This window comes from Phascolarctos cinereus, unplaced genomic scaffold, assembly GCF_003287225.1.
Source record: "Phascolarctos cinereus isolate Bilbo 61053 unplaced genomic scaffold, phaCin_HiC Scaffold_5;HRSCAF=322, whole genome shotgun sequence".
Lineage (NCBI taxonomy): Eukaryota > Metazoa > Chordata > Mammalia > Diprotodontia > Phascolarctidae > Phascolarctos > Phascolarctos cinereus.
This window is the reverse complement of record NW_027555958.1, coordinates 328,807,848-328,833,757: the sequence shown is the minus strand read 5'-3', so window position 1 is coordinate 328,833,757 and position 25,910 is coordinate 328,807,848. Positions and strand designations below refer to the sequence as shown.

Here is a 25,910-nt window from a genome sequence, read left to right as displayed (position 1 = left end):
AAATACATAATACTGTAGAAATGTTCACTGCAATACTTAAAAAAAACCCTCATGATTCTATCTGTGTGGGTAGTACCTTCACTTATAAATCAGAAAAGAGGTGAGTTCAAAAGTGACCTCGGATAGCTACTAGTTTTGTGATTTTGGGCAAGTCACTTAACTTGTTTGTCTCAGTTTCCTCATCTGTAAAATGGGGGTAATAATAGTACCCACCTCCAAGCGTTGTGAGGATCAAATGAAATAAAATTTGTAAAGCGCTTAGCACAATGCCTGGCACATAGTAAGCACTAGATAAATGCTAGCTATTATCATCATCATTATTATTATTACTCTTCTATGTATTTAATGAATTTCTGCATACCCCCTCCCCCAAAAATTAGCCACCTGGGGGGGGGTCAACCTATTGAATTTAGTTAAGTTGGTCCTCCTTAGTTTCCTTATCTGTAGAATTGGGATAATATTAGCACCTACCTCTCAGGGTTGTCTGAGGGTCGAATGAGATAATATTTATAAAGCTCTTAGCACTGTTCCTGGCACTTAGTAGGTGCTTAACAAATGCTTGTTTCCTTCCCCCTTTCCCTCCTTTGATGACAAGTGGACACTCTCACAGGACCCATACTCAAAGTGTCTTTCCAATTTGGTAGGGCCCAGCAGAGCTTATATTCTCTCTGAATAGCTCCACAGTGAAGTGACTCAAAAGAGCTATGCCAGCATAAGATGCCATTAAGATCATTGCTGTTATTCACCATTATTGTTTTTCCTCTGATGTCCCTTTTTGATTCCTCATGGTGGCATGGATGATCTAACCCTGGCTTCTTAAAGGCTGTGTTAGCAGAATGTAAGAGGTGGCAGCTTCTACTGTATGGCCTAGTAATGGGCTGAATTTCTGTTACTTAATGACACTGCTAACTAGATTCAGGGAGGTTTATCATCATCAACAACAACATTTACATCATACATTAAGGTTTGAAAAGCCCTTTACATGTGTTAACTCATTTGATCCTATAAGGTTGGTGCTATTATTATCCCCATTTTTCAGATGGGGAAACTGAGGCACAGAGTGGTTAAATGACTTGCTCATTTATGAGAAGTATAAGAAGCCTGATTTGAATTCATGTCTTCCTGCATTTCAAGTCCTGCATTCTATCTAGTAGCTGGGTGGATAGAGGGCTGGGCCTGGAGTCAGGAACACTTGAGTTCAAATCTGGCCTTAGATGCTTACTAGCTTTGTGACCCAGGGCAAGTCACTTAGCCTCTACTTACCTGTTTCCTCAACTGTAAAATGGGCATAATAATAGCATCTACCTTGCAGAGTTGTGATCAGATGAGATAATATTTTTAAAATGCTTAGAATAGCTGTTGGCACGTGGTAAGCACTAAGTAAATCCTTATTCCTTTCCCCTTTCCCTGTCTGCCTCATTACTGCAGCATGATAAATTTTTCAGTCATAATATATCTTGAAGACTGTTTACCAAGTTATAGAAGTATAGCAATCTATCGATGGGGAGAGTATCTACATGGATGAAATGAGAGGTCCTTGAAGTATTATAGTCATTGGACAGGGCCACTGAGGAATGCCACCGTGGATATGGTTAGGATTTCCTTTTCTGAAGGGGAGATGTGGTGGAATGAGCACTAGATTAAGAATCAGAGGGTTTAGGTTTAGATGCCAATCCAGCTACTTACCAGTTGTTTGCCCTTAAATAAGTCATTGGTCCTTTGTATCCTCATCTGTCAAATGAGGGTTTGGACAAGATTGTCCAACCTCTGATCCTACATGATCTGGAATGGGTTATGTACCTAGTATATTCTGTTCTGTATTACAACCAATTCTGTTGAGGGAATTATAAGATCCTTGAGGTCAGGATATCCCCAGCACATGGTCAAGGCCTTTCACGAAGTAGGCATTTCATTAAACATTTGAATGAATTGTCTTCTGCCTCCATCCTGGCACCTATGGATGTGATCTGCAGGGGGCACTCCAGATACATCCCCTCCCCACCCCATTCCCCAAACCAGTGCCCCACCTTCTTCATGTTTCTTGTTGTTCTAAGTGGAAATATCGGGTTTTCAGCCCAAGATTGGCATCAGGGAGGCTATTAAAGCCCCACTCCCCATCCACGCCTCCTGGCCACAACCCTGTCATTTGAGCCTGGAGCTGCTTGCCTATCCCTATCTCTCTTGCCAAGGGGCAGCTCAAGTTGGCATGACTGTGCCAGGGGCTTGGGCAGAAGAAATCAAACTCCTCACAAGGCCACATTTGCATGGACCTGGCCCCATTTCCTAGAGGAGAGAAAAACAGTCTCCTAAGGTTGGCTGTGCTCTTGAGATGCCATATTCAATTCAATTCAACTCAAGACATTTATTATGGAAGGTCTCTTAGAACCCTTAGAGCTCTCCAGGAAAGTAGAGACTAATACTTGCTTGACTCCCCCATTCTAGTGTTCCTCTAGTGAAGGTTAGGAAGTTCTTCCTGTAGTCTATCCTCATTTACCCAATAATCCAATATCCGATAATCCAATCCAAATTTTTATTGAATGGTCACAGGGAACATAATAATAGCCTGTGTACTAGTGCACAGAGTCAAGACGAGGCATGGTTTTTGGCCTTTAGGGAGCTCATGGTTTAATGAGGGAGAATAAGCCAACATTTAGAACATCAATAGAAATACATAAAAATGGTTGTGGTGAGAATGGTTTGGGAAGTGGGACAAGATCAGAGATAGCACTGGTCATTTGGAGAATAGAGGAGTATGAATCTGGAAAGACTTCCTGAAGGAGGAAACCTTGAGCTACAATTGTAAAAAGCAAGATTTAAGCCTCATTTATATAGTGCTTTGAAAGTTAAAAAATGCTTTTGTCAAAATAGGTATTGCAGGTAGTCAATCCACCAATCAATCAACCAGAAAGCTTTTATTAATCACCCCACTAAGTGCCAAGAACTGTGCTAAGCACCAGGGATACAAAAAACAACAGAAAACCTCCTGCATCCAGGAGCTTAACAATTTCGGGGGTGGGGGGGGTGAGGTGGAGAAGATAAGTACACTTTAGATGGAACACCCTCTCTGGGCTTACTTACCCAAAATGGAACTCACATGGGGAAGTTGGGTCACAAGAAGAAGTGATTGACTACTACTCTTTGTCTCAGGGTTCTAAGGGAAATCCTGATGAGTTATGCTTCTTTCCTGTGGCTACTAAACCTCCACCAGAGTGCTCTCCATTCATAATCAGCCAATAGCCTCTATTAACTTTTAGAAACAGCATTTGTTGAGATGGTACTGTAAAAATACTTCACATAAAACACATCCCCCCAAACCTGGGGCACGCTCTCCTGCAGATACAACATCCAGGAGAGAGAGCAGCCTTAGACTTCAAGTCTGATGTTAGTGAGCCACATGCCAAGAACAGATTCTGTACAAGTCCTTGTCTCTCTTGTTGAATCTTTAGGAAGCTCCCCCTGTGTGTAGTTCTCTGCTGGGTGGGCTGCTCAGCTGGGTCCCCAGGATCCAAGCCCTTCTTGAATCCATAGCTGGAACTTCTCTCCTTTACCAGGGGTCTTGTTCTCTGAAGCTGCCATCATGCTTGGGTGACTCCACATCTGTCTGTCCCCAGAGGATCAATGCTCTCCTGATACAGGCATTTCCATAGCTGCTGTTGTTGTTCATTTCAGTTGTGTCCCACTCTTCATGACCCCATTATGGGGGTTTCTTGACAAAGATACTTGAAGACTGTTCAGGTTATGGAAGGATAGCAATCCATCGTTGGGGAGAATATCTACATGGACGAAATGAGAGATCCTTGAAGTATTATAGTTATTGGACAGGGCCACTGAGGAATGCACCATGGATGTGGCTAGGATCTCCTTTTCTGAAGGGGAGATGTGGTGGAATGAACACTGGATTGAGAATCGGAGAGTTTAGGTTTAGATCCCAACCTAGCTACTTACTAGTTGTTTGCCATTTCCTTCTGCAGCTTATTTTACAGATGAGGAAACTGAGGCAAACAGGGTGAAGTGACTTGCCCAGGGTCACACAGCTAGTGTCTGAGGCCAAATTTGAATTCAGATCTTCCTGACTCAGATAGAACTGGCGTTCTATCCACTGTGCCACCTAGCTGCCTTTCCATGGCTGTAGGCTACTACTATTCTAGTGAACTCTGCCATTGACACCACAGACACAGACCTCCAGACACAATGTCAGTGGGAAGATAGCTGTGTGTTAGGACCTAGGGGAGTTCTAGAAATGTACCAAAAGGAACAATGATAAAGAAAGCCAAAGAAAAATATTTATCAGCTCTTCCACTTAGTTTAGGACTGTAGCAAAAATAAAACAAAAAACAAAATATAGCAAAAAAGGCAACAACAAAAAAATCCTGTCAATCCTATAGAGCTTCAGAGCAGAAATAGGTCTGGGCAATCATAAGCCAAAGCAAGGACCCATACCAAGAAATAAGATGAGGCCAGCTCCCAAATAGCTCAGCACATAGGCACTCTGCCAGAGGAACAGCAGGAGATGAGGCCAGATCAGTGCCCAGGCACTGTGCCCAAGCAGCTCAGCACCCAATGACTAGTAGGCCTTAAAGAAGGCATAGCAGTGCCAGACTGGCACCTCAGGTGGCCCAGCTCTCAGCAACCAGAAAGCCTCAGGGGAGGAACAAAAGGAGAATGGACCAGGCAAGCGCCCAGGCAGCACAGTTCACAACATCCTGGAAGTTTAAGGCTCAAGCAGATCAGTACCTGGGCAGCCATGCCCAAGGCACAGTAGGACTAGGGACAAGTCAGCACAAGGAATCCCATGGCCCAGATGGCCCATTCTTGAGCCACAGCAGAAGAAAGGGCTAAGGCAGAACTCAGGCAGCACAGCAACTAGGGTTTCCCAGGAGTACCAGCCCCAACAACATCTTTTTGGGACCTGTTAGGCTCACAGCAAGGGACAGAACCAAATCCAGATTCAAACTATATATGAAGGAAATAAAGAAGGAACTGATGTGAGTACCCAGGAGACTGAAACCAAACCCAGTAATCCCTGCAGAAGATAGGGCCTAGTTTTATGCACTACATTTAGCACTAAGTAGAATTTCCCTGCACCATCTAAGAGCATGAAAGGGAGCAGAGTCTGACTCAAACACAAAGCCCTGCTTCAGCAACTGAGGCTAGAGACACGAGTAAAGGGAAAAAAGTGGTCCACACAATGAAGAAATATCTTGAACTGAGAAATGTCCAAGAGACAACTCCAGAAGAGAAGATTAACTCCATCTACAACAAGTCCAAATAAAGTTTCAGAGAAAAGAGTGACGTAGCCTTGAGAAGTACATAGGTAGCTGGAAGAGATGAAAGAAGAAATAACAAGTGAAATGTTAAAGAAAACAATAGTCAGGGAGGAAAGAATGATAAGGAAAATTAATAGCTTAGAATATTACATAAGAATTTACCTTTCTGAAATGTAACAGGGACAGAACAGAAAGCAATGACTCCATGAGATAATAATAAATAAAAAGTAAAATCAAAAGCCTGGAAAAAAAAGAAGAAAATGTAAGGTATATGTTACCAAAAAAAAATGATCTAGAAAACAAGTCGATGAGAGATAATCTTAGAATCACTGAACTATCTGAAAATTACTACTAGCGCAAAAACCTGGAAACCATGTTTCAAGAAATCGTTAAGTGCTAACTATTCAGATCAGTTAGAACCAGGAGCCAAAGTAAAAATAGAAAGTGTAACACCAGTCACTGCAAGAAAGACATCTCAAGATGAAAACTCCCAGGAAACAAAATCCAAAGAAAACATGCTTTAAGTAGTCAAAAAGGCAGAGCTCAAGTACCAAGGAGCTATAGTTAGTATCACACAAAACTTAGCAGCTGTCACTTATCAAGAAGGGAATATAATATTCCAAAAGACAAAAGATAAAGGCTTATAACCAAGAATAAGATTTCTGGCAAAACAATATAATCCCACAAGGGGAAAAATAGATATTTAATGAAATAGAGGACTTTTAAACAGTCCTGATGAAAAGGTCAGAACAGAGCAGAATCATTGAAATCCAAACAGAATTAAGAGAAGCATAGAAAGGTACATATTATATATATATACACACACAACACACATATACACATATTAATTATATGCACCCATTATTCTCTCAGATAAGGCAACAATAAAAATATAAATGTTTAAAAGAGAGAAGCAGAGAAACTATACAATGCTTTAAAGGTCCATAGATAATGAGCCAATATTAATACTGTATATGCATCTACATCTATAGGATATAACTATGTAGACATACATATATAGAGATATACGTAGATACATACTATAGATATACATGTGTATCTATATATTATGTATAGGTATATAAACATGTACATATATAATTAATATGTATTGATGTATATATAATATGCATATATATATTTATAGCATATAGATGTATATAGATACATACTATATACTACTATATACTATAGATATAGACAAATGTATATCTATATCTACATACATATGTTAATGTGAATATCTATATGCTATACATGTATATACTGAATGGTAGCATAGAAATACTTAGAGGAAAAGTTAATCAAATCACAGGGAAAAATAAAAGTAAAACTATAATAGTGAGGGACCTCAATGTACCTCTTTTAGATCTAGATAGATCTTACATAAAGAAACACAAAGAAGTTAAAGTCTTGAAATAAAACTTCAGAAAAAAAGGGATGATTAGTGAATGCAAACAATTAATTTTAATATTATATAAATTGCAAAAATAAGGAAAGAAGGTTTCCTTCCAAACTCTATGATACAAATATAGTTTTGATATTCAAACCAGGGAGAGACAAAGCAGAGAACTAAATCTATAGGCCAATATCCTTGATGAATATCAACACAAAAATATTCATTACAGTATTAGAGAAAAAAAGTCTACAACAACATATTCAAAAGATTATACACTGCACAGATTTGTTTCAAGAATCCAAGTTTGATTTATATAATGAAAATTATAAACACAACAGACCATATTAATAGAAAAATACAAAAATATAAAAACCCAAACCCTTATACATAATTACATCAATAAATGCTGGAAAAGATTTTTTAAACAGAATTCAACATTCATTTTTGTTAAAAAAAAAAAAAACAAACACTAGAAAGTATAGGAATAAACCTTTCTAGAATATGATATTCACCTAATAGCGAAAGCAAACACAATATATAGTGGAGAAAGGTTAAAGGCTTTTCCAATAAGAATAAAGGTAAAGTGTCCATAGCTCTACCATTCTTTAACATAATGCCAGAAATACCTTCTATAGCAGTAAGACCAGAAAAAGAAATTAAAGTAATAAAATTATTTAGTTTTTCAGATATCTATCTATCTATATCTATCTAATTGACTAAAGAGTCAATTAAAAATTAATTTAAACAATAATTTTAGTAAAATTGCAGGTTATAGAGTAAATCTGAACTTATCAGCTAGATTTCTATATATTACCAACAAATCCCAGCCAGCAGATATAGGAAGAGAAATTCTATTAAAAATATCAACAGAGTGTATAAAATATTTGGGAGTTTACCTGAATATAAGTACAAAATGTTCATTACAGAAAAAAGATAGACAAATAAATGGAGAAATATTAATTACTCCTGGGAAAGCTATGGCAATACTACTTAAATTAATTAACTTATTTAGTGCCATACTAATCAAACTATCTAGAGGTGGCTAAGTGGCACAGTGGATTGAGTGCTAGACTTGGAATCAAAAAGGCCTGAGTTCCACTCTGACCTCAGACACTTACTAGCTGTGTGACCCTGGAAATTCACTTAACCTTTGGATGCCTCAGCTTCCTCATCTGTAAAATGGGGATAATAATACCAACTGCCTTCCAGGGTTGCTGCAAAGTTAAAATGAGATAATATTTGTAAAGCACCTGGCACATGGTGGCCATTTATCAAATGTTTATTTCCTTTCAAAGGATTATTTTGTAGAAATAATCTACTAGAAAAAATAACAAAACTGATCTGGAGGAACAAAAAATAAAAAATCTCAAAAGAAATAATTGAGGGAAAATGTGTGAAAGGAAGAGGTTCTAGCAGTAGTAGAAATCAAACTATAGTACAAAGGAGTAATCATTAAAACTATTTAGTGCTATTTAAAAAAATAGAGAGATCATTCAATAGAACAGATTAGGTATACAACATCTAAAAGCAAATAAACACAGTAGCATAGTGTTCAATAAACTCAAAGACTATAATGATTGGGTTAAGGATTCTATTCAACAAAAACTACTGGGAAAACTGGAAAGAAGTCTGTCAGAAATTAAGTATTAAGCTCCAAATTGATATATGATATGGACATAAAAGGTGACATTATAAACAAATTCAAGGAACAATTATCAGGGGTGGAGCCAAGATGGCATAGTGAAAGCAGTGACTTGCTTGAGCTCTCCCCCAAAGCCCTCCAAATACCTGTAAAAAATGGCTCTAAACAAATTCTAGAGCAGCACAACCCACAAAAAGACAATGAAATAAATTTCCAACCCAAGACAACCTGGATGGTTGATTGGAAAGGTCTATTGAGCTGGGCCTGGAGAGGAACGCAGTTCAGCATGTGTGTGCAGGCAAAGACCAGGCTTCAGCAAAGCTGGAGCAGGCCTCAGAGGACTGAATCAAAAGCAGCTATGGAGGTTTCCAGACTTCTCAACCCACAAATGCCAAAGACAGCTTAGAAGGTCAGTAGGAAAGGTCTGTGACCACAGTGAGAGAGAAGCTTGGTTCCACCCCAGTCCCAGCGCAGCCCTGGAGCAGCAGCTGCTTCCTGAGCTCTCAGCCCACAGACTGAGGGGGAATTGAGTGGCTTATCAGAGGGGGATTGCAGGGATCTCTTTGCTGGCGCTGAGGCAGGATTCTCTTGCTTTGCCCATGCTTGGATCTGGGTCACAGTTCTGAGGCAAGAAGGAGCACTGGTGTGGTGGAGCTTGTGGTGGCAGTATGGAGAGACTCCTCCTCACAGTTCCAAGGCAGAAAAGAATGCTTGTCGTCACTCATAGAACAGAGTATAGGCCAGGAAAGGAATAAATGCCTCACCCTTGATAGTACCACCTTGGAAGAACTGAAATTTTACAGGTCCCTAAAAGTATCTCTGAAAACAGCTGCACAAAACCCCTGAAACTTGGGCCAGCGCACCCTCTACTCTGGGAGCACAGCCCTACATTAACAAAGAGTTTAAAACTCAAGTAATTGGTGGGAACATGAGCAAACTGTGCAAAAAAAAAAAGTCAGACCATAGAAACTTTGGTGACAAAGAAGGTCAAAACATACCACCAGAAGAAGACAATAAAGTCAAAGCTCCTACATCCAAAGCCTCCAAGAAAAATATGAATCAGTCCCAGGCTATGGAAGAGCTCAAAAGGGATTTTGAGAAACAAGTAAGAGAAGTAGAGGAAAGACTGGGAAAAGAAATGAGAGTGACACAAGAAAATCATGAAAAATAAGTCAACAGCTTGCTAAAGGAGACCCAAAAAAAAATACTGAAGAAAATAACACCTCAAAAAATAGACAAACCCAAATGGCCAAAGAGGTCCAAAAAGCCAATGAGAAGAATGCCTTAAAAAGTAGAATTGGGGGCAGCTAGGTGGCACAGTGAGGAGCAGCTGGGTGGCGCAGTGAATAGAGCGCCAGCCCTGAAGTCAGGAGGACCTGAGTTCAAATCTGACCTCGGACCAAATACTCGACACTTACTAGCTGTGTGACCCTGGGCAAGTCACTTAACCCCAACTGCTTGAAAAAAAAAAAGCAGAATTGGCCAGATGGAAAAGGAAGTCCAAAAACTCACTGAAGAAAATACTTCCTTAAAAATTAGAATAGAGCAATTGGAAGCTAGTGATTTTATGAGAAATCAGGACATTGTAAAATAAAACCAAAAGAATGAAAAAATAGAAGACAATGTGAAATGTCCCATTGGAAAAACAACTGACTTGGAAAATAGATCCAAGAAAGATCATTTAAAAATTATTGGACTATCTGAAAGACATGATAAAAAAAAAAGAGCCTATACATCATCTTTCAAGAAATTATCAAGGAAAACTGCTCTGATATTCTAGAACCAGAGGGTAAAATAGAAATTGAAAGAATCCACTGATTGCCTCCTGAAAGAGATCCCCAAAGGAAAATTCCTAGGAATATTGTAGTCAAATTCCAGAGTTCCCAGATCAAGTAGAAAATATTGCAAGCAGCCAGAAAGAAACAATTCAAGTATTGTGGAAATACAATCAGGATAACACAAGATTTAGCAGCTTCCACATTAAGGGACCAGAGGACTTGGAACATAATATTTCAGAAGTCAAAGGAGATAGGATTACAGCCAAGAATCACCTACCCAGCAAAACTGAGTATAATCCTTCAGGGGAAAAAAATGGATATTCAGTGAAATAGAGGACTTTCAAGCATTCTTGATGAAAAGACCAGAGCTGAATAGAAAATTTGACTTTCAAATACAAGACTCAAGTGGAACATGAAGATGTAAACAGGAAAGAGAAATCATAAGGGACTTATTACAGTTGGACTGTTTACATTCCTGCATGAAAAGATGATATTTGTAACTCATGAGACCTTTGTCAGTATTAGGGTAGTTGGAGGGAAAAAATATATGTAGATAGATAGATAGATAGATAGATAGATAGATAGATAGATAGATAGATGGATGGATAGACAGAGGGCACAGGGTGAGTTGAAGATGAAGGGGTGATATCTGGAGAATAAAATTAAGGGGTGAGAGAAGATTATACTGGGAGAAGGAGAAAGGGAGAGGTAGAATGGGGTAACACGAAACAGACAAGAAAGGGCTTTTACAGTGGAGGAGAAGTGGGGGAAGGTGAGATGGAATGAGTGAATCTTGTTCTCATTGGATTTGGCTTAAGGAGGGAACACCATACACACTCAGTTGGGTATGGAAATCTATCTTACCCTACAGGAAAATGGGGAGACGGGGATAAGAGGGTGGAGAGATGATAAAGGGGAGGGCAAATTGGGGGAGGGAGTAATCAGAAGCAAACACTTCTGAGGAGGGACAGGGTGAAAAAAGAGAACAGAATAAATGGGGGGCAGGTTAGGATGAAAGGAAATATAGTTAGCTTTCCACAACATGACTACTATGGAAGTGTTTTGCATGACTACACATGTATATAACCTGTACTGAGTTGCTTGCCTTCTCAGTGAGGGTGGGTAGGGAGGGAAGAAGGGAGAAAATTTGGAACCCAAAGTTTTAAAAACAAATGTTAAAAATTGTTTTCACATGCAAATGGGAAATAAGATATACAAGCAATGGGGTGTAGAAATCTATCCTACTGTACAGGAAAATAGAAGGGGAAGGGGATAAGAGAGGGGGGAGGGAAGATAGAATGGAGGGCAGATTAGGGGAAGGGGTATTCAGAATGCATGTTGTCTTAGGGTGGGAGGAGGGACAAGATGGGGAGAAAATTTGGAACTCAAAATCTTGTGGAAGTGAATGTTGAAAACAAAAAAATATATATATATGTAAAGAATGAAATTATCTTTCAGATCTATGGACAGGGGAATAGTTCAACATCAAACAAGGGATAAAGAGGATCGCAGAAGGTAAAAGGACAGTTATGATCACATAAAATGTAAAAGTTGTTGCACAAACAAAACCAATGTAGCTAAAATTAGAAGAGGCAAGTTAAGTGGGGGGGAAATCAGCAAGTTTCTCTCATAAAGTTCTCATATTCAAGCTGTACAAAGCACAGATTCAAATTTATAAAAACAAGAGTCTTTCCCCAACAGATAAACAGTAAAAGAATATGAATAGTTCATTTTGTTTGTTTGCTTGTTTGTTTTTGTGAGGCAGTTGGGGTTAAAAGTGGCTTGCCCAGGGTCACACAGCTAGTAAGTGTCAAGTGTCTGAGGCCAGATTTGGCATGTCCTCCTGACCCCAAAGAGGGAGCTTTATCCACTGCTCCACCTAGCTCCACCTAGTCAGTTTTCAAAGGAAGAAATCCAAGCTATCAACAACCATATTTTAAAAATGCCCAAATCATTTATAATAAGAGATTGGCAAATTAAGGAAACACTAACCTTTCACCTCACGCTCATCAGATTAGCAAAGACGACAAAATCAGAAAATGACAAATGTTGGAGGGGCTGTGAGAAAAACAGGCACATTAATGCATTGTTGGTGGAACTGTGAATTGGCTCAGTTAATCTAGAAAGCAATTTGGAACCACCCTCTAAAATGCCACTAATCTATATGTATCATTTGATGCAGAGATACCGTTACTAAGCCCATGCCCTCAAAGAGATAAAAGAGGGAAATGTATCCCTATGTACAAAAATATTAATACTATTTCTTTTTTGTTGTAGCAAAGAATTGAAAACTAAGGGGATGCCCATCAATCAGAGAGTAACTTAAAAAATTATCTTCTATATAATGGAATATTATTGCAATGTAAGAAATGACAAAAGGGAACATTTCAGAGAAGCCTATTAGGAACCATATTAACCAATGCAGAGCAAAATAAGCAGAACCAGGAAAACATACAATAACATTATAAAGAAAAACAACTCTAAAGAACCTCAGAACTTCTCAGTGCAACAATTCACTGTTCAAGAGGACTGATCCTGAGACTTGCTATCCACTTGCAGAGAGAGGTGATGAACACAAGATGCGGAATGAGACAACATTTTTGGACTCAGCCAATGTGGGAATTTGTTCTGTTTGACTATCCATATTTGTTACAAGTGCTTTATTTTTGTTTATCTATTTCCTAATGGGCTGGAGGTAGTGGGGTGCAATGAGAGAGGGGAGAGGGATAGGATAACAAAAAAAATAAAAAGAAAAGAAAGAAAAGAAGGTCATTGAAGCATCTTTAAAAAAAGATACACTGAAGACAGCAGAAAGAACGCCAGGAATAAATCATGGCTACATGATTTAGATATAAAGGGTGACATTATAAACAAATACAAGTAAGATAATTTTTAAATTTACATGTTGAATTTATTATATTATATAATTATATATTTATATTATTACACATTATACATACATATACATACACACACACTGTACATTTTAGAGAGCTGAGCTCCAGTTTCCTACATGATTCTCTTCTGTTATACTGGACATCTAGGTAGCACAATGGATAGAGGACCAGGATCAGGAAGATCTGAGTTCAAATCCAGCCTCAGACATTTAATCTCTGTTTTGGTTTTCCTCATCTGTAAAGTAGAGATAATAATAACACCTACTTCCTAAGGCTGTTGTGAGGATCAAATGAGATAATTAGTATAAAACATCTGGCACATAATAAGTGCTATATAAAGGTTAGTTATGGTTATTATTACTATACAATGTAAATAAAAATACTCATTTTATTGTGTCTAAACTCAGAATAAAAATTGAATAGATTTTTAAAAGATCACAAGTGTGGATCAAAAAAAATTTTTTTAAAAAGAGGGTCCTCACAATGTTATCACCTGAACAATTCCCTTTCTGGATACTCATTCACCAAATACAAAGAGACAGAGGCGTGCATGTGTTAACAGTTACCGTGGCTAGAGGAGAAAGAGCCACAGGGCAGTTTCCCTTCCTTCCACCTGGCTTGGGAAACAGCCCAAGAGAGTATCACCATTCTTAAAGCTGGACAGAAGGGGACATAGAGTCAGGTCACCCTTTTGCAGATCCACAAAGTTCCTCCAGCCCTGAGCGGTCAGTTCTTCAGGCTCAGCAGTCAATTAGAGGCCTTTTCGTCATCACACCATACAAGCCCATCACACTCATAGGACTAGAAGGCAGGCCCCCAAAATTCCCTGTGTCATCTTCAAAGCTCAGCTCAAATGCTACCTCCCACATGAGGCCTTTCCTGAAAGGCAGGGAATTTCCATGCCAGCTCTGTGTAACTCACAAATAAGGGCAAATCTGAGCATGCTCCAGGTCTTTGTTATATAAGTAAATACAAATTATATACAGAATCATTTGGGCATAAGGGGACCAGTCCGTGGTGGGTCAAGACAGGCCTCAAGGAGGAAGCAGCCCACAAGCAGAGCTTTAGAAAAGGCAAAGGATTGTAGGAGATAAAAGTGAGAAGGGAGAGCATTCCAGGGATAGAACGGAGGATAGAGATGCAGTATTACTTATGGGAAGCAAGTAAGCTGGCTTGGCTGGAACATAGAGTGTATGAAAGATAGTCGTTTTCAACAAGCCTAGAAAGGTAGGCCGGAGTCAGATTGTGAAAGGCTTTAAATGCCCAATGGAGGAATTTATATTTGATCATAGAGCAAGAGGAAACCATTGGAACTTTCTAAGCAGATGAGTGACATAGTCGGACCTATGCTTTAGGAATATCACTGGCAGTTGTGTGGGGGGATGGATGGGGTGGGGTGGGGTGGTGGGGGGATGGGTGGGGCAAAACAGGAAGCAAGGAGCACATTTGGGGGTTATTGGAATAATCCAGGAGACGGATGACAAGGGCATAAATTAGAGTGGTGGCTGTGTGAATTACAGAGAAGGAAGCCGGTGCAAGAGATGTGAAGAGAAAATCTATAAGACTTAGCAATGAATGATTTCTCACGTCTCTTCCAACTGCAAATTTATGATCCTGTGATATATGCATATATATAATATACAAAATATACATATCATCTCTATAGAAATGATAATTGAACCCACGGGGAGGTAATTTGGGAACCAAGTGAGGGAAAGAAGAGAATGTAGAATCAGAATCAAAAAGAACCCAGGACAGAGAACCTCGAGGACCACCCATGGTTAGAGTGCATTACATGAATGACTAGCAAAGGAGAGTGAGAAGGAGTGGTTGGATAGGAGAACCAGGAGAGTCACAAAAACTCAGAGAGGAGAGCACGTGTAGGAACAGTGTGTGACGTCAACCATATTAAATACAGCACAGAGGTAAGAAGAATGAGGACTGAGGAAAGATCATCAGAATTAGTAACTTTGCAGAAAACAAAGTCAGAAGTCAAACTGCAGAGGAATAAGGAAAGAGAAGAGAAGTGAAGGCAACAGTATAGACAGCTTTTTCTAGAAGCAACTAGGTAGTATAGTGGATAGAAAACCAGGCCTCAAGTCAGGAAGACTTGAGTTCAATTTTGGCCTCAGGTACTTACTAGCTGTGTGACCCCGGGCAGGTCTCTTAACCCTGCTTATCTCAGTTCCTCATCTTGTAAAATGAGAATAATAATAGAATCTACCTCACAGGGTGGTTGTATGAATCAAATAAGAAAATATTCATAAATGCTTGGCACACAGTAAGCACCATATAAATGCTAACTATTATTAGTAGTAGCTATGTGACTTTGAACAATCACTTAATCTCTGTTTGCTTCAATTTCCTCAGTCGGGATAATAACAATGTCTGCCTTTCAGGGTTGTTGCGAGGATCAAGTGAGATATTTGTAAAATGTGATTAGCATAATGCCTGGCACATAGTAGGCACTATATAAATGCTTATTTCTCTCCCCATCCCTCCTTTTAGGAGGTTGACTGAGAAAGGCAGGAGAGTGGTGTAGAATGATTGCTTCAGGGAATTGTATGGTCCAGTGATTGTAACAGGATCTATAAACCAGAGGAGATGGGAGGGAATGGGTTAGAGGACACAAGTAGAGGAATTGACCTTGGTGAAAAGTGCCACCTCTTCATCAGAGACAATCCACTGAAGCTATCATTCTACATCTCACTCCTGCTTTTCCCAGTCAAGCTCCAAGAAGGGGGGAAAAGGAAGGGACCAAGCATTTACATAGTAACTCCTATGTGCTAGATGCAGCAGGGGCGATAGTCTGGGAAAACACTGAGGGATAGCAGAATTAGAGGTCACATGAAGACAAAAAGAGGTTTAGTTCTTTCCTCCATCTTAGAGCTTGGAAGACCTGCTGGAAACAGGACTTCTAGAACAGCAAACTGTCTGGAAGGCTATGGTCCAAGGCCATTTTTGGTGGCTACAAGCAAAGCCTATGAAACCAGAGGGAATATACAGCTCTGAAAACTGAAGGAGTCGGTGCTCAGAATGAAACTGAATTCTATTTAAGCAAGCGATGGGCTTAAGTATACAAAGCAAAAAGCAACACAGTGGCTCCTGGTGAGAAACCCAACAGAACAAGAGCGATCTGGGTAAAAATTACTAAGGCTCATGGAAATAGTGGGACGGTTGGAGCCAAGTTCAGAAGCAATCTTCCTGCCAAGGCCATTGGACACAGGATCTGAGTGATGCTCTATCCCTCAAGGATCTAGAATATGAAAACTGATTAAATAAAATTATACATTTTTTGCAGATGTGAAAAAAAGAAAGAAAAGATGTTTAGCAGAAATGAAGCACATGGACATATTAAAGATAGGTGGCTATGACCAGGTTAAGGAATCACTTATTTGCTCATGGAAGCAAAACATTTTGTGAGTGATGGTGACAGCAAAGGTGTAACCATATTGTTTCAACCAAATAGTTGAAGATAAACGTAGGTGTGGATACTATTATTATTCCTAGTCTGGAAATAAGGAAATGGATGGTCAGAGAAATGATTTGACCAAGGTCACATAGCTCCTAAGTGGCAAAGACAGGTTGTGAACCTATGTTCCCTGACTCCAAATCTGCTTTACCATGGAGAATATGGGACAGTCTGGGCAAAAACCTAGAGGAAGTAGAATGCCTGAGGAGGGGAAGAGATAGGGCCAAACAAGAGTAAACTGGAACAGAGTGGAGAAGTTGACAGTGACAATCTAAATGAAATTCAGGGGTAATGTGGCCCTAGGAAGTAAGATATAGCAGAAGTGGCAGGTATGAAAAAATACCATTCTTTCCTTTAGAATGCTGTGAAATGGGGAGAATCAGGGGGCTATGTGGGGAGAGGCTGCAGGTGCATATGAAGATAGGAACTTGAAATGGGTTGAAGTTTAGGACTGAAAGAGCACAGACGGATCCCAAGGGATTGTGGACCTCACTGCTTTTCCTCTGTTTTCAATAAAGACAACTGAGAACACTTTCTCTACAGCGGTACCTTGCTTTATACAACAAATATATTCCTGTAAAGAATAAAAATAGGACTTTTGTAAATAGTATCAAATTCTAGAAATCTGAACAGGAATGGACCTATAAGATTATCTAGTTCAGCCAAGTTTTATATATGGGGAGCCTGAGTCATAGTGGCAGAAAAGGATCATACATTTGGAATTGGAAGGGACTTAGAGTTTATATAAGTCCTTTTGTGGTGATCAGTGCAGTTTAGCCACCTTTTTGCTCCTTATTTTGAAAATAAATACACCTTCTCCATATTATATTAAAAGATCTACAAGTCTCTTTATCTTTTTTGTTAGCTTTGAGCACCCGGCAGAGAAAGTGCTTCTGGCAAAACATCTGTGTTAAATCTAAGTCTATCTCTTCCTTGGGGTTGTTTCTCAGTCGCTTCTTCCCAACTCTAATAACAGTAAGTATTAGCCGTTTCAAATGAGTAATTTCTGGTGGTTGCCACTGCTCATAAAGCCAAAATAGACATTTAAAAGGGAGCAAGAAAAAAATCCCTCTCAATACTGTGCCTGGAGGAAAAGGATTCAGGTTCCCCAGATGGAACTCAAGGAGAAGTAAAAAGTACAGTATTATAGCCATAGGGGTCTGTAGTGGGGATTTCAACAATAAAGCTTCTTTTCCAACATACTTTAACCCCAGTGGCCCAAGCAGCCTCTTTCCAGGTCCTTTGCTTCATGGTGCCCCTTCCTACCCTTCTGCTGTTTGTGGCTTCTTATCTCTTTCTCCAGTTTCATGCTTCTTCTGCTCCTCTAGTCAGCATCTGGGCTCCTCTTTGAGTTTGTTTATGGTTCACTTAGTGAACCAACTTTCTTTTCTTTTTAAAATAAGACTTGTATTTATTTTTTCCTTAATAGTATTTTATTTTTTCCCAATTACATGCAAAGATAGTTTTCAACATTCATTTTTGTAAAATTTTGAGTTCCAAATTTTTCTCCCTCCTTCCCTCCCCTTTCCCCTCTCCAAGACAGCAAGCAATCTGATATAGGTTACATATGTACAATCATGTTAAATATACTTCCACAATAGTCATGTTGTGAAAGAAGAATCAGAACAAAAGGGAAAAACCATGAGAAAGAAAAAAACTAAAAACCAAAAAATAATGAAAATAGTATGCTTTGATTTGCATTCAGACTCCACAGTTCTTTCTCTGGATGTGGTTAGCATTTTCCATCAAGAGTCTTTTGGAATTGTCTTAGATCATTGTATTGCTGAGAAGAGCTAAATCTCTCATGGTTAATCATCCCACAATGTTGCTGTTGCTGTGTACAATGTCCTCCTGGTTCTGCTCACTTTACTCAGCATCAGTTCATGTAAATCTTTCCAAGGTTTTCTGAAATCCACCTGCTCATCATTTCTTATAGAACAATAGTATTCCATTACATTCGTATACCACAACTTGTTCAGCCATTCCCCAATTGATGGGTATCCCCTCAATTTCCAATTCTTTGCTGCCATAAAAAGAGCTACTATCCAAATTGCTCTCCAGAATGGTTGGATAAGTTCACAACTCAATCAACAATGCATTAACATTCCAATTTTCCCACATCTTCTTCAACATTTATTATTTTCCTTTTCTATCATATTAGTCAATCTGTTAGTTGTGAGGTGGTTTATTTTAATTTGCATTTCTCCAATCAATAGTGATTTAGAGCATTTTTCACCATCATTATAGATAACTTGAATTTATTCCTCTGAAAACTGCCTGTTCACATCCTTTGACCATTTATCAATTGGGAAAAGACTTGATTCTTATAAATTTGACTGAGTTCTGTATATATTTGAGAAATGAGGCCTTTATCAGAAATATTGGCTGTAAAAATGATTTCCCAGCTTTCTGCTTTCCTTCTGAACTTGGTTGCATTGGTTTTGCTTGTGCAAAAACTTTTTAATTTAATGTAATCAAAATTATCCATTTTGCATTTCATAGTGTTCTCTATCTCTTGTTTGTTCATAAATTCTTCCCTTCTCCATAGATCTGACAGGTAAACGATTCCTTGCTCTCCTAATTTGCTTATGGTATTATCCCTTATGTCTAAATCATGTACCTATTTCATTCTTATCTTGGTATAGGGTGTGACATGTTAGTCTATGCCTAGTTTCTGCCATACTATTTTCCAGTTTTCCCAGCAGTTTTTGTCAAACAGTGAGTTCTTATCCAAGAAGCTGGAGTCTTTGGGTTTATCAAATAGTAGATTACTATAGTCATTACTATAGTCATTTACTATAGTCACTCTGTCTTGTGTACTTAACCTACTCCACTGATTCACCACTCTATTTTTTAGCCAGTGCCAAATAGTTTAGATGATTGCCAACTTATAATATAGTTTTAGAAATGGTATGGCTAGGCCACCTTCCTTTGCATTTTTTCATTAATTCCCTTGATATGTTTGACCTTTTTTTCTTCCAGATGAATTTTGTTGTTATTTTTTCTAACTCTATAAAATAATTTTTGGTAGTTTGATTGGTATGGCACTGAATAAATAAATTAATTTAGGTAGAATTGCCATTTTTACTATATTAGCTTGGCCTACCCATGAGGAATTTATATTTTTCCAATTGTTTAGATCTAACTTTATTTGTGTGAAAAGCTTTTTGTAATTCTATTCATATAGTTCCTGGATTTGCCCTGGCAGGTAGACTCCCAAATATTTTATATTGTCTACAGTTATTTTAAATGGAATTTCTCTTTTTATCTCTTGCTGATGGGCTCTATTGGTAATATACACAAATGATAATGATTTATATGGGTTTATTTTATATCCTGCAACTGTGCTAAAGTTGTTAATTATTTCAAGTAGTTTTTTTAGTTGATTATCTAGGATTCTCTAAGTATACCATCATATCATCTAAAAAATGTGATAGTTTTGTTTCCTCATTGCCTATTCTAATTCCTTCAATTTATTTTTCTTACCTTATTGCTAAAGCTAACATTTCTAGTACAATATTGAATAATAGTGGTGATAATGGGCATCCTTGTTTCACCTCTCATCTTATTGGGAATGGTTCTAGCTTATCCCTACTACTTATGATGCTTGCTGATAGTTTTACGTAGATGCTTCTCATCATTTTAAGGAAAACTCCATTTATTCCTATGCTCTCTAGTGTTTTTAATAGGAATGGGTGCTGTATTTTGTCAAAAGTTTTTTCTGCATTTATTGATATAATCATATTATTTCTGTTAGTTTTGTTATTAATATGGTCAATTACATTGGTAGTTTTCCTAATACTGAACCAGCTCTGTATTTCTGGTATGAATCCCACCCAGGTGTATTATCCTGGTGATAAATTGCTGTAATCTCTTTGCTAATGTTTTATTTGAAAATTTTGCATCAATATTCATTAGGGAAATTGATCTATAATTTTCTTTCTCTGTTTTTGCTCTTCCTGGTTTAGGTACCAGCACCATATTTGTGTCATAAAAGGAATTTGATAGGACTCCACCTTCACCTATTTTTTCAAATAGTTTATATAGTATTGGAATTAATTGTTCTTTAAAGGTTTGGTAGAATTCACTTGTAAATCCATCTGGCCATGGAGACTTTTTCTTAGCTTGATGGCTTGTTCAAATTCTTTTTCTAAAATGGGATTATTTAAGTATTTTATTTCCTCTTCTGTTAATTTGGGCAATTTATAATTTTGTAAATATTCATCCATTTCTCTTAGACTGTCAGATTTATTGGCACATAGTTAGGCAAAATAGCTCATATTATTGCTTTCATTTCCTCTTCATTGGTGGTGCATTCATCTTTTTCATTTTTGATAATGGTAATTTGGTTTTCTTCTTTCTTTTTTTTAAATTAAATTGACCAAAGGTTTATACATTTTATTGGTTTTTTCATAAAACCACTTCTTATTTTCATTTATTAGTTCAACAGTTTTCTTAATTTCAATTTTATTAATCTCTCCTTTGATTTTCAGATTTTCTAATTTGCTATTTAATTGGGGATTTAAATTTGTTCTTTTTCTACCTTTTTTAGTTGCATGCCCAATTCATCAATCTCTTCTTTCTCTATTTTATTCATGTAAACATTTAGAGACATAAAATTTCATCTAAGTACTGCTTTGGCTGCATCTCATAAGTTTTGGCATGTTGTCTCATTATTGTCATTCTTTTTGATGAAATTATTGATTGTTTCTATAAATTTCTTGTTTGACCCACTCATTCTTCAAAATTAGATTATTTAGTTTCCAAATTGTATTTAGCCCATCTTTCCATGGCCCTTTATTACATATAATTTTTATTGCATGTGATCTGAATAGGATGCACTTAATATTTCTGCCATTCTGCATTCGACTATAAGGTTTTTATGCCCTAATACATGGTCAATTTTTGTATAGGTGCTATGTACTGCTGAAAAAAGGTATATTCCTTTTAATCCCCATTCAATTTTCTCCGGAGGTCTATCATATCTAACTTTTCTAAAATTCTATTCACCTCCTTTACTTCTTTCTTGTTTATTTTGTGGTTAGATTTATCTGGCTCTGAAAGGGAGAGGTTGAGGTCGCCCACTAGTAACTGCTGTCTATTTCTTCCTGTAACTCACTTAACTTCTCTAAGAATTTGGATGCTATACCACTTGGTACATATAGGTTTAGTATTGATACTATTTCATTATCTATGGTATCATTCAACAAGGTGTAGTTTCCTTCCTTATCTCTTTTAATTGTATCTGTTTTTGCTTTTGCTTTGTCTGAGATCAAGATTGCTACCCCTGTTTTCTTTATTTCCGCTAATGCATAAAATATTCTGCTCCAGCCTTTTACCTTTACTCTGTGTGTATCTCTCTACTTCAAATGGTTCTTGTAAACAACATACTGTAGGATTCTGATTTTTAATCCATTCTGCTGTCTGCGTCCAGTTTATGGGAGAGTTCATCCCATTCACGTTCACAGTTATGATTACTAACTGTGTATTTCTCTCTAACCTATTTTCTCTCTGTTTGTACTCTTTTCTCTCCTTTTACCCTGTCCCTCCTCACCAGAGTTTTACTTCTGACCAGCACCTCCTTTAATCTGTCCTCCCATCTGAACTGACTTTCAAAGACAGTCCGGAGGCCTCTTGCACTCATTCTGTTGTTTTCTTTCTGATTCATTCGAGAGAATAATTTACACCTCATAAAGAAAGCACCAGCATCTTTTAAAATTAGCTTAACAGCTCTTTGTTGGCTTCTTTTCATCTGAGTGGATCCTGGCCTTTCAAGGACCACTCCCTTAATATGAGAAGACTAAGGCCAAGAAAGAGGAAGGGGATAGTAAACTGCAGAGCCGGGATTGGGGCCCTGACCTCCTGAGTTCCACACAAGTCTTCTTTCCCTACATCAGAGATGTCCAACATGCAGCCTACTCTCCCCAAGTGTGGCTAGAGCCAGAACAAAATGGAATTGGGAAATATTTAACAACATAAATAAAAATATAATAAAATATAGATAATGTTATATGGAGTTTTCAAAGTTTTCCTTATGAATAGTGTAGAGACCCCTGTTTCTATCTGAGTTTTATACCACCTTACCACACCGCATTATATTTTTTAAATTGCACATCATTTAAAGAAACTCTTTGGCAAATATTTTTTAAACTAAAGAATCACCCTTTAATTTATTTGATTTGAGAGTTCAGATCCTTAACATTTATTTTACCTAAAGCAGTGCACATGTGTATGATGGTCTGTTGTAAGTTTTTAGGGAGGGAAGGAATCTAAGTGATAATCTAATTCAACTCCCTCACATTACAAATGAGGAAAAAGGTCAGCAAGGTGAAGTGAATTCTTCGAAGTTATACAACTATTTAATGGCAGAGCCAGGACAAGCATTCAGGTCTGCAGGCTTTGAGTCCATTGTTCTTTCCACTATCTCATTCAACCCAGTTTTCAATTCAACAACCATTTATCAAGGCCTAGTTCCTAAGTGCAGGACCTCTACTAAAGTTCCAAGATTACCCCTCCCCCCCCAAAATAAATAATTTTTAAAGGATTCGATTATTTTAAAATGTATTAATATAATTTGTTGTTCAGTTGTATCCAACTGTTTGTGATTCCATTTGGGGTTTTCTTGGCAAAGATACTCGAGTGGTTTGCCATTTCCTTCTCCAGCTCACTTTACAGATAAGGAAACTGAGGCAAACAGGGTTAGGTGACTTGCCCAGGGTCACACAGCTAGTAAGTGTCTGAGGTCAGATTTGATTTCCTCACTCCAGGCCTAGTACTCTATCCACTGAGCCATCTAGCTGACATTAATATAATACCTGGTGCAATATATATTAATATAAAACCTAAGTGCAATAAGATGGCCCCTAAGGTACATATTATTCCCTCCTCTGATGCTTTAAGGAGATTTTTAGACAAAAAGTTAAGAGTTCAATTGTAATTACTCAGAGCTCACAGTTGGCAAAAAAAAAAAAATCCTAATATTTAGGCAAAGAGTTTTTAGCCTGGGATCTAGAATGGATGGATTTTTGGTAGTGGGGCAGTCTATGAACTTGGACTGAAGAAAAATTACATCTTTATTTTCACTAACCTTTAACAGAAATTTAGCATTTTCTTAAACTGTGTTTTTTTAAACATTCTGAGGAGCCCATAGGTTTCACCTGCCATCCAAAGGAGTTCCTTCACACAAAAAAGGTTAAGAGTTCCTGGTTAAGGCAGAAGTTGGACTCTCTGCCTATATTTACATTTATATCTTTCTCTAGTTAACCCCTGGCCTCTTTTTGTTTGAGGCAAAATTAAGGTTACTAGAAACAAAACAGCAGATTATACTGTGTGTCTGTGGACAGATAGGCACTTGGAGCGAGAGGTGGAGAAAGAGCAAACCTTTTCTCAGCACTTCCCTCAAAGTCATACTCATGGAGTATGTGGGCATCAACCTGGGTCTTCATCTCTAAGATGCCTGTAGAGCTGATGGCCCTCCTCAATAGGTCCCTTTTCTTCCAAAGCTTAGTTTTACATCTCCCCTTCCCCCCCACCCCAGCCTTCTTTAACTAGTTCCCTAGGGGCTGCCAGTTCTTGGTTCTGCTCTATATAATTCTCTCCTTCCTTTGCATTTCCAGGCCCTCAAAATCTCCCTCTGGTTCTGAGATAGCTCCTCCCTTAACACTAATTCCTTAGTGCAAGGCACTATACTAGGCATTTATGTTTTTTCCCCTTTCTGCAGCATTCTAAAAATAGCTTTTCCATATTTGCATTGGATACAAAGATTAAAAAAAACCCACCCAATTGTCTCCTTTCAAGGAGCTTATGTTCTACCTATGCTCAACCGCTAACTCAATCCCACCCTCCAACTGTTTGCCCACCTGTCACCTCACTTCCCAAATTGTAGTATTAGAAAGGAAAATTGCTAATTGAAAGTGAAAAAAAAAACATTGACATAAATAAAACTAGGAGCTGGTTTTTATGAAAAAAAAACATGATAAAATAGATAAACCATTGGTTAATTTGATTAAAGGAAAAAAGAAAACAAAATTACTACATCAAAAATGAAAAGGATGAATATACCACCAATGAAGATGAAATTAAAGCAATTATTGGGAGTTATTTTACCCAATTATATGCCAGTAAAACTGACAATCTAAGGGAAATGGATGCATATTTACAAAACTACAAACTGTCCAGATTAACAGAAGAGGAAATAGAATACTTAAATAACCCTATCTTAGAAAAAAAATAAATTGAACAAGCCATCAATGAACTCTCTAAGAAAAAAATCCCCAGAACCAGATAGATTTACAAGTGAATTTTACCAAACATTTAAGCAACAATTCTATTTAAAATGATTGCAGACAATATAAAATACTTGGGAGTCTATCTGCCACGACAAACCCAAGGACTATATGAACACAATTACAAAATACTTTTCGTACAAATAAAGGCAGATCTAAACAATTAGAGAAATATTAATTACTCATGGGTAGGCTGAGTCAATATAATAAAAATGACAATTCTACCAAGTTAATTTACTTGTTGAGTGCCATACTATCAAACTACTGAAGAATTATTTTATAGAGCTAGAAAAAATAATAACAAAATTCATCTGGAAGTTATTGTTTCAATGAGTTTTTTAGTTGATTTTTAGAGCTCTCTAAGTATGATTATTCTAGGCATTTAAATGAGAAGTGTATAGACTCCATTAGACTACCAAAAGGGTCTTTGAAACAACAAAGGCTAAGAACTCTTGATACAGGCCAACCTTCTCTTTTCACAGTTGGGGAAACTGAGGACCAGAGAGAGGAAAGTGCTTTGCTCAAGGTGGCACAGTGAGCTTTTGGCAGAGCTGGGATCACAGTACAGACTGTCCTTATTGTTAATGGAAACCTGGCTTTCTCCAGATACTGCTCTGTCATCAGTCAGTAAACAAGCATTTATTAAGTGCTTACTATTTGCCAGGCACTGTGCTAAGTACTGGGGATACAAAGAAAGGCAAGACAGTCACTGTCCACAAGGAGCTCACAGTCTAATGGAGGAGACAACAAGTACTTACAAAAAAATAAATACAAAAGTATTTACAAACAAGCTCTATACAGGATAAACAGGAAATAGTTAAGAATTGAGAGGGACTGGGAAAGTCTTCCTGTAGAAGATAGGATTTTAGCTAAGACTTGAAGTAAGCCAGAGAAGCGAGGAGGCAGAGATGGGGAAGGAAAGCTAGCCAGAGAAAGTGCCCAGAACAGAAATAGTGTCCTGTTTAGGGAACAGCAAGGATGCCACTTGACGGAAGTGAAGTGTCACTTGACTGAAGAATACCTGGGAGGACATAACATATAAAAAGACTGGAAAGGTAGGGGAGGGCACAGTTATGAAGGACTTTGAATGCCGCAGAATTTTGTATTTGGTCCTGGAGGTGATAAGGAGCCACTGAAGTTTATTGAGTAGAGGAGTGACATAGATCTATG

At 37.9% G+C, this 25,910-nt stretch overlaps 1 pseudogene; it reads left to right on the top strand.

Annotated features, from left to right (window-relative positions):
• The first annotated feature begins 12,665 nt into the window (after positions 1–12,665).
• LOC110203099 (large ribosomal subunit protein eL33 pseudogene) lies at positions 12,666–16,276 on the top strand (annotated as a pseudogene).
• Positions 16,277–25,910: the final 9,634 nt, after the last annotated feature.